The sequence below is a fragment of the Seriola lalandi genome, unplaced genomic scaffold, assembly GCF_002814215.2.
Source record: "Seriola lalandi dorsalis isolate HSWRI2012SDOR001 ecotype SW California unplaced genomic scaffold, Sedor1 jcf7180002054872, whole genome shotgun sequence".
Taxonomy (NCBI): Eukaryota; Metazoa; Chordata; class Actinopteri; order Carangiformes; family Carangidae; genus Seriola; species Seriola lalandi.
Window position 1 is genome coordinate 732,531 of NW_019525425.1, and position 6,000 is coordinate 738,530.

Genomic DNA, 6,000 nt, shown 5'->3' on the forward strand with positions numbered 1-6,000 from the left:
GATGCAATGAAAATAAATGAGCCAGTGGGTGCTTCTCTGTCCAACAATCTCAAATCCTGGAACAATGAGATATCCACGAAATCACGGTACACAATTCAAATACAGGAGCAAACAAAACCCAAACAAAACAAAGCAACCGTCTTTGAAGAGTGAAAAACTCAGACTGCCTAAGTTCCTTTCAACAATATACAGAGTGCAATATTCTCAGTACCAGTATGTTATTCAGAGCGTTCCTCCAAATATTTGGAGAGAAGGAGGAGAGATGAAACAGGGATAGAACAATGGGACTTTGGCTGTGTTATGGCGTTAGTGCACCTCGCCCCGCCAGCCCTTTGTAGTGTGTGTCCCCATCCCCAGTCGGTCTCCCGCTTGTTCTGAGTCCAGGTGGGGTCTCAGTCCCCCTCCTCCACACATCCACCCGCCCCCACCCCCAATTTGCCTATCTCGCACACACCTGCTCCATCATTTACTCACACACACATGCACACACCTTTTTGTTTCCAGCCATCCAAGCACGGATTAAAGACTGAGTAACGGCTGATTTGCTGTTGAATTATTGTTATTTACAATTTTGCATTTTAAGCATTTTTAGAATTAGTTGTTATATTTCAGTCTTGGATCTAGGACTAGTGCCTGTAACCCAACTCTGACTTTGCCCATAAAATAATTTACCCCTCCATAATGTTATAACACTGTGAAATATTCCCTTTGATCTGTTTGGTTCAACTCAGTGACATATGACAAGGTATTTTGAGGATAAAAAAAGTCTCTTTACAAAGAATATGAATCAAAACTTTATATGTAATAAAAACCAAGCTGTATACATATTATATATGCATATTAATTAGATCCATATATTATTGATCATAAACAAGATCGCTGCTGTCAAGTGCTGTAGTTAGATGAAGAGGGATAAAGGATGTTGCTAATTTATGCAGACTCTCTTCTAATGGAAATGAGTAAAATATTCTCTCTGGACTGTAACAGTGAACAGCTCCCGAAAGTTGGGCAGATATTTTCCCCACTCACTTCAAATGCATTTCATATGTAAAAAGTTGCCCTTAAAATGCCCAAAAGCAACACATTTAAAATTGGTAAGATATCAGTTTCATTTTATCTCACACTCACATCAAATCCACAAAATCATCCCTTCACTACATGTCTCCCCCCTTCCCCCTCCCAGTGTGCATTACCCAAACAGACCACTGGAGGATGCTGAGATACACATCGCAGGAAGATGAAGTTGTTGAGTCTGGAACAAAGAAAATAAAGTAATGATTTCTCTGTCAGATATTTGGCTTTGGGTACTGAGCGCTACTCTTGTTCTTAGTAAAAGGTTGATCATTAGCAAGTACCAGACTGTAGACACCTTTTATCCAGCAATCAAAGGCAAATAACAACAAAAACAAGGTCTGACCTATATTCACTCTGCAGCGGCATCCCAAAGGAACGACAGGTACCGGGGCATCATGCATCCTCCTAGCAATACATCAGCTCCTTACAGGATGTGAGGAGTGCATGTGACTAAAACAAATGTGCTTGTAACCTTTCTACTTTTGTAACCACGGACTGATGAAAAGAAACACCTTTCAACACATGATCAATAAATTCAACTATTCAATATTAAATTTAAATCCAGCCCCCTCCCTCTCCTCCTCTGAGTTGAGGGGGTGTCTATGGTCAGTGTGTGGAGGCAGTGTCTGGTGGAGGTAATCCTTGGTGATCTGCCCTAATCTGTCACAGATACGCAGCTGAAGTGCAGAGAAGCTGTTAGAGGAGAGCGGAGGGATTGGGGGGGCTGGATTATGGCAGTACGTCTGCATTAACTCGCTGGCCTTATCTCTTAAACGCTTTGCAAAAACAGCTTTGGCTTGTACACAGGGAATGGTGCAGTGTAACTGTACAAGCTCGGATGTATGCGTGTGTGTGTGTCTGTGTGTACACCAGCGCGTGTGTCGTGTGAGCTGAGCTTATTTCATGGCAGCCATACAGGCCTGAGAAATAAGTGTCCCTATTATAGAGGAGAGCATGCCCAGTGCCACCTTGTGCAAGTTCACATCTCAACCTTGCCAGCTGACAGCCATTCCCAGGTGATGCATTTTCCATTTCTTCCTGTTTTGTTGGGCGCAGCGACCGATTTGTTTCTCAGCATACGGTTACTTAATTTCCACACACATACCAAATCGCTCCTTGTCCGTATATCTGCGAATTATGTCCTCATGACATAATTTTTCCTGTTCAAACCACATGCAATTATGGTTTACACGGTGACTGGAAAAATAACTAATTGTCGGTTGTTACAGATGAAACTGTCTCACATGTCGAGTCGCGCCCTTGTTTGGAGCCTGATTTACCCAGCAGCACAGGAACACACACATCCTTTGCAATCATAAACAGACACACGCATACACACTCTATCTCACACACCTACAACAAAATTTCATAATGTCTTCACAAGCAACTGTTATAAAACTGATATGTTGATTGATAACAGTCGGTGAAACTCCTCTAATACAAACAGTCAGACAGCCAGAAGCACGCACAGTGCTGCACTCGTGCAGTTCCTCATCTCCAGTCATGGGAGGGTCACCCCTTTGGCCCTGAGAGAGACACTGTGTGGATGCTCTCATGTTTATGTTTGGGAGATTAGCAATGATGAAAGAATGCCTTTTCAAGTCTGGGCTAGAGGGGCCTCTGTTCTATGCCCCACCCTTTCATCGTACGCACACACACACGCACACACGCACTCCCTCCAACACACACATGCACACACTTGTGCACGTGCATTTGTACATACATAGGCATACGCACTCAAAGAGCGATGTATCGTTTCGTCATCAATCCCTGCACATTGTACTCGATAGGCACCATATGTTCTCCACATCCAAAGATCTGCAAGTATGCAGTAACGTGCCTGACACTGATTCAGTCGTCTTTCTCCGGGGTCTTAGTCGTTCTGTACATGGAAGCTGCACTGACACTTCACCCTCATCTGTCCTCATCTTCCCTTCATCATCGAACCCCAATGAAAGAACTTCATTGTTCTGCTCTGTCTCAATGTGTTCTCGCAGTCTGTTCTCTCTGATTTTCTCCCTCTAGTTCTCTCTGTCTCTCTCGCAGCCATATGTTTGGCTCTCTTTAGTGTTTCTTCATCTCATCTCCTTGTGGTGTCATGGATTATAATGTGACTTATTCATTTTTTGGGGGTTCCCATACCCATGCCAGGAGACAAGCCCAGTACTCTCGGTCTTCCTTGTCATATCCCTCTCTGCCAAACCAAACAGAAGAAGGTATGAGGTTTAAAGCTGTCTGTCTCTATCGGTTGTGGATTTGGATTAGGGAATCCCTCAGTTTGAGGGGACTACATGCTCAGACAATTTGTTTCCCATTAGTTGTAATATAAGGCAGGGTTTTCCAAACAAAACATGATTACCACTGGGCAAAGTATTCACCGCATCTACGCCTCTCCCAGAAAAATGATCTAAAGACTACTGGGTCACAGTCCCATGATCTTTTTCACTCTTGAACTATTCCATTGTCTGAGATGCATCAATCACAGGTTTGTTTGACCAGGTATTACAAGCTCTATTGTGTAACTTTTCTCCTTTATGCAAGGCTAATTCTGTTTTCTTTGGCTCCTTGACAAGGCCCCGCATGACAGTTTCACTCACTGCAGAGATTCGTGCTTGGGGAACAGCTCATACTATATGCCAGAGTTCATGCTTGTCTTTAAACTGACTAAACACTTTGATATTCCCTGGTTTTATTACCCAGCGTGGTGACTGTATCCAGCTACCTCCTTTGTTGTCTTGGCAAGTAAACCATTCATTCATCAAATGGATGGAACCACAGATGTAATTGAAGTTTTCAGTATGATTACTGATTCTGGGGGGCCCTGGCTGTTGAGAGGCAAACTCCCTCAGGTCTTACCTACTGAAAAGTGGAAAGCACCTTTTTCAGGCGAAGTCATGAGAGAGCAGTTTTGTGGTGGAAGACTTGAGGATAGGGGAAACAGAGGTGTGCTGTTAGAACGTACTGGAAACTACTTAATTAAACATAGATCCAGATGATAGTCATTATCTCCTGATTGGCTTGATAATGTGTTAGCACCGGGAACCACCGTGCTGCTCGTGATACAAAAAATGCAAGGGAGAGTAGAAGCAGAAGACAGATAAACAAGGCGTATTAGATAAAGAAATGGAAAGAAAAAGATGAAAAGCTGTTGTAAAAGCTACCTTAGTGAGCAGTAACCTGGAGGCACTGGCCTTGCTGCCAATGTGCAACATGATATGGCCTCTGTGACAGCTGCCGACACTGCTTGATGTGTAGACTGAGAGACTGTAGAACCAGTCAGGAACTATGGGAGCATGTGTGTCTGTATTGGGGCGGTATGGTGTTGATGTTGGCATGCTCATCCAAGAAATGCCGTAAGGCAAATGATACACCATCCTCCATTTTTAGAATTGTTACTTGCAGATTAAATTGCATTCCAACGTGCCCTTCCCTCCGAGAATGAGACGTCTTATGTGTTGTGCCCGCTGTCAATCACTGTTGCGGCAATCGCAGTTAGCTACACACAGGAATGTGATGTCACGGGGAGCTGACCTACATCAGCATGCCCCTTAATGCAGATTGTTAACACTGTATACACCAGGCAGCCTGCTGGCAGCAGCCTGTCTTCTCTGCTGCGCTACAATAGCCCTCCATTATTTGTCTAAGGCACCAAATAAAGGAACAAACATACTGACTCAATCAACATTGTCCTCATGAAACTTGTATGAACAGAGAAATAAACATCCTGAATGCATTACATAGTATATGACTCAATATAAAGCCTATAGAGGGATCAAAGCTACAGTCTTAGGAGCCAGTCCATATGCAGGACAGGATATGTAAAGCATTTTGTTGATATAGATGCTCAGTATTTGTTGTACATGGGGAGCAGATGGCACTACCGTTGACCCCTCCGTGTGTCTTCCTGTCCCCTAGCTGAACCACAGCGTGAGGGGGCCCTTATCTGGTCAAACTGGGTGGTGGGGAGGGGAAGGCTTTGAAGGCACGCTTGTGTGGCGATGCAATCAGGCAGACTGCTGTAGGGCCGCAAAAAAACACCCTCCCAACCCCTCCTGTCCAATACCCCTCTTTGCCCCTTTCACCACCATAGAGGGATGCTAGTAGAGTGCTCTGAGGCTCCCTGGGTGTTGTTTGAGCAGAAGAGGCTTCTTGACAGGCCTTGGGAATTATGCGGGCAGTATCACGTAGAGTCCTTCCCACTCCCCAATCACAAGTAGCATCTCCAGGAGCATCTCTAAGTGATAAAACACTTGCAGAAACCCAAGGGATTTGTTGCAAATTTTCCACCCTGGACAGAAAAATAAATAGAGATTATCTATAGAGACAATATGATCCCAGTGGTCCCCCCCCATGCTCTACCCTCTGCATGGAGGACACAGATAAAGCCTCTCAGATATAGACTGAGGCCACTGAGATGGACAACATGCACAGTAAATGCATTGGATGCACTGTATAAAAAATAAATAAATATTATCAATAGCATTAATAGCATTGTATAAATGTTTTAGTCTGCTGTCAAAAACTATGTGGAAATGTGGGTGTGTCTTGAAGTCAAGTCTTTGCCATTGGCCATTGATGTTATTACACATAATGTCTGTTTATGTTGGCTGTTAAAGTGGGAAAACAGTCTTCTTTGAGCTGTCAGTCAGTTATCAGTGAAACTTTGGTTGCAAAATGTGTCTTGGGCTAAAGAAAAGCTACTGCTTCCAGTTCACATGTGGTCATGTTAGCAAAAACGTATGCCAGCTCTCACAGATTTTTCCAATTATTTCTCGTGCTATAAAAGACATAATTTCATCTAGCTAACCACTTTGATGCTTTCATCTTCCGCTAATATGTTCCACACTAGCATTGTAACAACACTCTACCACTCAGAGATATTGATTTGGATTAGGCTCTGTCACGTTCGGGGATTGCATAAATGAG